The sequence below is a fragment of the Hordeum vulgare genome, chromosome 5H, assembly GCF_904849725.1.
Source record: "Hordeum vulgare subsp. vulgare chromosome 5H, MorexV3_pseudomolecules_assembly, whole genome shotgun sequence".
NCBI lineage: Eukaryota > Viridiplantae > Streptophyta > Magnoliopsida > Poales > Poaceae > Hordeum > Hordeum vulgare.
Window position 1 is genome coordinate 9,222,185 of NC_058522.1, and position 6,727 is coordinate 9,228,911.

At 49.8% G+C, this 6,727-nt stretch overlaps 1 pseudogene; it reads right to left on the reverse strand.

The window, feature by feature from the left end:
* Nucleotides 1-3,233: 3,233 nt before the first annotated feature.
* Nucleotides 3,234-6,727, reverse strand: LOC123396165 (annotated as a pseudogene).

Below are 6,727 nucleotides of genomic sequence, written 5' to 3' on the forward strand. Positions count from 1 at the left end.
ACCCAGACATTTTGAGCACATGTTCACTGACAGACGAATTCTCCTCCATCTTGCAAGCATAGAATTTATCGGAGGTCTCATACCTCTCGATCCGGGCGTTCTTCTGAAAGATAAACTTCAACTCCTGGAACATCTCATATGCTCCATGACGCTCAAAGCGACGTTGAAGTCCCGGCTCTAAGCCATACAAGACTGCACATTGAACTACTGAGTAGTCCTCCTTACGTGTTAACCAAGCATTCTTAACATCTTGGTCAGCCGTAGCGGGTGGTTCATCTCCTAGCGCAGCATCAAGGACATAATCCTTCTTCCCAGCTTGCAGGAGCAACTTAAGATTACGAGCCCAGTCTACAAAGTTGCTTCCATCATCTTTCAACTTAGCTTTCTCTAGGAACATATTAAAATTCAGGGTGACTGTCGCGTGAGCCATGATCTACAACACAAATATATTCAAAGTGGACTTTAGACTATGTTCAAGATAATTAGAGTTTAAATTAATCAAATTACTCGCTAAAATCCCACTCAAAAAGTACATCTCCCTAGTCATTTGAGTGGTTCATGATCCACTTACACTAGCTCAAGTCCGATCATCACGTGAGTTGAGGATAGTTTCAGTGGTAAGCATCCCTATGCTAATCATATCAACTATATGATTCATGATCGACCTTTCGGTCTCATGTGTTCCGAGGCCATGTATGCACATGCTAGGCTCGTCAAGCTTAACCCGAGTGTTCCGCGTGTGCAACTGTTTTGCACCCGTTGTATGTGAACGTAGAGTCTATCACACCCGATCATCACGTGGTGTCTCGAAATGACGAACTGTAGCAATGGTGCACAGTCGGGGAGAACACAATTTCGTCTTGAAATTTTAGTGAGAGATCACCTCATGATGCTACCGTCGTTCTAAGCAAAATAAGGTGCATAAAAGGATTAACATCACATGCAATTCATAAGTGACATGATATGGCCATCATCACGTGCTCCTTGATCTCCATCACCAAAGCACCGGCACGATCTTCTTGTCACCGGCGCCACACCATGATCTCCATCAACGTGTCGCCATCGGGGTTGTCGTGCTACTCATGTTATTACTACTAAAGCTACATCCTAGCAAAATAGTAAATGCATCTGCAAGCACAAACGTTAGTTTAAAGACAACCCTATGGCTCCTGTCGGTTGCCGTACCATTGGCGTGCGAGTCGATCTTAACTATTACAAAATGATCATCTCATACATCCAATATATCACATCACATCGTTGTCCATATCACATCACAAGCATACCCGGCGGTAAAAACAAGTTAGACGTCCTCTAATTTGTTGTTGCATGTTTTACGTGGTGACCATGGGTATCTAGTAGGATCGCATCTTACTTACGCAAACACCACAACGGAGATATATGAATTGCTATTTAACCTCATCCAAGGACCTCCTCGGTCAAATCCGATTCAACTAAAGTTGGAGAAACCAACACTTGCCAGTCATCTTTGAGCAACGGAGTTACTCGTAGCGATGAAACCAGTCTCTCGTAAGCGTATGAGTAATGTCGGTCCAAGCCGCTTCGATCCAACAATACCGCAGAATCAAGAAAAGACTAAGGAGGGCAGCAAAACGCACATCACCGCCCACAAAAACTTTTGTGTTCTACACGATATTACATCTACGCATGAACCTAGCTCATGATGCCACTGTTGGGGAACATCGCATGGGAAACAAAAAAAATTCCTACGCGCACGAAAACCTATCATGGTGATGTCCATCTACGAGAGGGGATGTCCGATCTACGTACCCTTGTAGATCGCACAGCAGAAGCGTTAAGAAACGTGGTTGATGTAGTAGAACGTCCTCACGTCCCTCGATCCGCCCCGCGAACCGTCCCACGAACCGTCCTGCGATCCGTCCCACGATCTAGTGCCGAACGGACGACACCTCCGCGTTCAGCACACGTACAGCTCGACGATAATCTCGTCCTTCTTGATCCAGCAAGAGAGACGGAGAGGTAGATGAGTTCTCTGGCAGCATGACGGCGCTCCGTAGGTTGGTGGTGATCTAATCTCAGCAGGGCTCCGCACCAAGGGCTGTGCACCAAGGGGAGGAGGAGTCCTCCTCCAATCCTAGTCCAACTAGGATTGGAAGGTGGAGTCCTTCTCTTCTTTCTCGCCTCTTTTTTTTTCTTTTATCTTTGATTTTCTATCTATGGCGCATAGGGCCTTCTTGGGCTGTCCCACCAGCCCACCAAGGGCTGGTGCGCCACCCCCAAGGCATATGGGCTTCCCCGGGGTGGGCTGCCCCCCCCCCCGGTGGATATTCGGAACCCATTCGTCATTCCCGGTACATTCCCGGTAACTCCGAAAACCTTCCGGTAATCAAATGAGGTCATCCTATATATCAATCTTTGTTTCTGGACCATTCCGGAAACCCTCGTGACGTTCGTGATCTCATCCGGGACTCCAAACAACATTCGGTAACCAACCATATAACTCAAATACGCATAAAACAACGTCGAACCTTAAGTGTGCAGACCCTGCGGGTTCGAGAACTATGTAGACATGACCCGAGTGACTCCTCGGTCAATATCCAATAGCGGGACCTGGATTCCCATATTGGATCCCACATATTCTACGAAGATCTTATCGTTTGAACCTCAGTGCCCAGGATTCATATAATCCCGTATGTCATTCCCTTTGTCCTTCGGTATGTTACTTGCCCGAGATTCGATCGTCACTATCAGCCCGAGATTCGATCGTAACAAAAGTTTATTTTTCAAAAACACCACCGACGGTTATTGTAACAAGAGCTTTGTATTAGAAACACTGGTCTTGCAGAGGAGCGACGTCCTCATTTTTGCAACATGAGTTGTGTTAGGAGAATCTTTTACAACACGGGTCTTGCAATAGAAACATTTGTAACAAAGATCATGTTGTATTATTATTGTTTTTTAAAACAGAGGTCTTGGTACATAACTTCTTTAAGATTTTTTTTTACAACACATGTCTTACTACTGACTTTTTCTGCAACAGAGGTATTGTTGTAGATTTTTTTCTACAACAGAGATGATGTTGCGAAAGCTGCTGTCACGGAATTCTTTGCAACAAAGGTCTTGTTGCAGAAATCTTTGTAACACATGCCTTGTGGTAGAAAACTTTTGCAACAAAAATATTGTTGCAGTTTTTTTTTCAAAAGCACTTCTTTGTCTTTGCAATATTGTCCGTCTTGCAGAAGCGTCATTGTCATTTATGCAACATTTCTCGTGTTGCAGAAGCAGTCAGCCATGCTCTCAAGGTCGACCCGCTCCACTTCTTCCCGTCTTCCGGCCAGAAATCGCAGGAGCTGCCGCGAAATACCCACTCTAGCACCGCCCATCCCGACCCTATGCCTCGCGCAGCTCCGGCCTCCGCTCTCCGACAGCAGCAAAATTGCTTCACCGCCCCTCTGCATGATCTCCTTCCTTGTCCTCCACGCGCCTCCCTTCTCAAGCCAACACCATCATCCTCTGGTTTAACGTAGCTCGCGTCCCCCATGGCAGCATGCGTCGACTGCCTTTGGTCGTTGGTTTATGAATCTGTACTATTAAAAGCACGAGAGGCCAGATCCAACTCGCAATCTGAAGCGTCTAATCACTTAATCAACGGTCTAAAAACATCGTTAACAAAACTAGACAATTTTCGTTAATGTTAATTGCCCACCCCACATCGTCTCGCGGTTAATCCTCCGCTTGACCCGCTCGCCCGCCTCGCCCCAATCGTCCGCCTCCTCCCGGTTGCCACGCCTCCCCCCGCTCGCCCCACCAATCGCTCATGCGCCCGCCCCCGCCTTCCATTCACAACTCCAGCCTCTCGACACTCCCGCACCCGCTGACCAGTCCATTTGTGCCCTCCGAAACTCTGCTCCCGTTTTCATCTTCCTCCTGTCTGCCTCGCCGGCCACTCGTCATCGTCGTGGAGAGGTAGCAGGCGAACTTCTTCTTCACTGTTGGGGAACGTCGCATGGGAAACAAAAAATTTCCTACGCGCACGAAAACCTATCATGGTGATGTCCATCTACGAGAGGGGATTTTCGATCTACGTACCCTTGTAGATCGCACAGCGGAAGCGTTAAGAAACGCGGTTGATGTAGTGCAACGTCCTCACGTCCCTCTATCTGCCCCGCGAACCGTCCCACGAACCGTCCCGCGATCCATCCCACGATCTAGTGTCGAACGGACGGCACATCCGCATTCAGCACACGTACAGCTCGACGCTGATCTCGGCCTTCTTGATCCAGCAAGAGAGACGGAGAGGTAGATGAGTTCTCCGGCAGCGTGACGGCGCTCTGGAGGTTGGTGGTGATCTAATCTCAGCAGGGCTCCACCCGAGCTCCGCAGAAACACGATCTAGAGGTAAAACCGTGGAGGTATGTGGTCGGGCTGCCTTGGAAAGTTGTCTCAAATCAGCCCTAATAGCTCCATATATATAGGAGGAGGGAGGGGAGGCTTGCCTTGAGGCTCAAGGAGCCCCAAGGGCTGCGCACCAAGGGGAGGAGGAGTCCTCCTCCAATCCTAGTCCAACTAGGATTGGAAGGTGGAGTCCTTCTCTTCTTTCCCACCTCTTTTTTTGTCTTTTCTCTTTGATTTTCTATCTATGACGCATAGGGCCTTCTTGGGCTGTCCCACCAGCCCACCAAGGGCTGGTGCGCCACCCCCAAGGCCTATGGGCTTCCCCGGGGTGGGCTGCCCCCCCCCCCCCCCCCGGTGAACATCCAGAACCCATTCATCATTCCCGGTAACTCCGAAAACCTTCCGATAATCAAATGAGGTCATCCTATATATCAATCTTCGTTTCTGGACCATTCCGGAAACCCTCGTGACATCCGTAATCTCATTCGGGACTCCGAACAACATTCGGTAACCAACCATATAACTCAAATACGCATAAAACAACGTCGAACCTTAAGTGTGCAGACCCTGCGGGTTCGAGAACTATGTAGACATGACCCGAGTGACTCCTCGGTCAATATCCAATAGCGGGACCTGGATTCCCATATTGGATCCCACATATTCTACGAAGATCTTATCGTTTGAACCTCAGTGCCAAGGATTCATATAATCCCGTATGTCATTCCCTTTGTCCTTCGGTATGTTACTTGCCCGAGATTCGATCGTCACTATCAGCATACCTATTTCAATCTTGTTTACCGACAAGTCTCTTTACTCGTTCCGTAATACAAGATCCCGCAACTTACACTAAGTTACATTGCTTGCAAGGCTTGTGTGTGATGTTGTATTACCGAGTGGGCCCCGAGATACCTCTCCGTCACACGGAGTGACAAATCCCAGTCTCGATCCATACTAACTCAACGAACACCTTCGGAGAAACCTGTAGAGCATCTTTATAGTCACCTAGTTACGTTGCGACGTTTGATACACACAAAGCATTCCTCCGGTGTCAGTGAGTTATATGATTTCATGGTCATAGGAACAAATACTTGACACGCAAAAAACAGTAGCAACAAAATGACACGATCAACATGCTACGTCTATTAGTTTGGGTCTAGTTCATCACGTGATAATCGTAATGACGTGATCGAGTTATCAAGCAAGAACACCTTGTACATAGTTAGAAGACCCTGACTATCTTTGATCAACTCACTAGCCAAATAGAGGCTTGCTAGGCACAATGTTTTGTCTATGTATCCATACATGTATATAAGCCTTCATTGAATACTCCCTCTATAAACTAATATAAGAGTATTTAGATTACTAAAGTAGTGTTCTAAATGCTCTTATATTAGTTTACGGAGGAAGTACAATTATAACATGGATAATAAACGATTATCTTGATACAGAAATTATAATAATTATTATATTTATTATTCACTCTAGGACATAATTTCAACATTCACGTGCTCGTGGGGGCAGGAGCCGAAGGTCTGCTTGTAGAGCTTCTCGAAGCCGCCCCCCGTGAACGCCTTCGCCCCCAGGCTCAGCTTCCCCATCACCGCGTCCAACATGGACGGCGCCGTCTTCACTGCAAGAAGGAAGGAAGAAGAAAACACAACGGTGTGAGCAGAGCAGAAGCAGAGCATCACCGTGATGGAGATGGAAGGAGAGGTTGGATCTGTTTGTGCTTACGGTTGAGCCAGATGTTGGAGGAGAGCTCCTCGGCCTTGCGGCTCGAGGTGTTGAAGAAGTCGAGGATGTGCTCCATGGGGCTGTCCTTGGCCTCTTTGTCCGTCCGCCGCGCCGACGCCGCCGGCACCGGCTCCGGTGCCCCCATGATGACGTACGGCGGCAGCTCCTGGTCGCCGCGCGTGGCCGTCCACTGCTCTGCATGCTGGTTCTCGGGGTGCGCCCCCGGCGCCGCTGCCGGGCCCATCTGCCGCGTGCCCCACCGCGCCGACTCGGCGGGCGGTGTCGGGGCGGCGTCCTTGCCGTCCACGGCTTGCTGCGTCAGGGGGGACGACGAAGGCGGCGTAGCTCCAGTGCCCGGCTGTGGGGTGGCGTACTTCCCCTCCAGCTCCGTGGCCTGCTGCGTGAGTGGGGAGGACGGGTGCGGCGGCGCTCCCGGCTGTGGCGCGGCGGCGTCCTGGCCGTCCATGGCCTTTGGCATCGGGGGATAGGAGACCTACGATCCCGGCTGTGGCGCGGTAGCATCCATGGCGTGGTGCGTCGGGGGGTAGGGGTGCGGCGCGCCGGCCTCGGCCTGTGGCGCGGGCGCGGTGGGCGGTGTGGTGTAGCCCTTGCCGTCCAT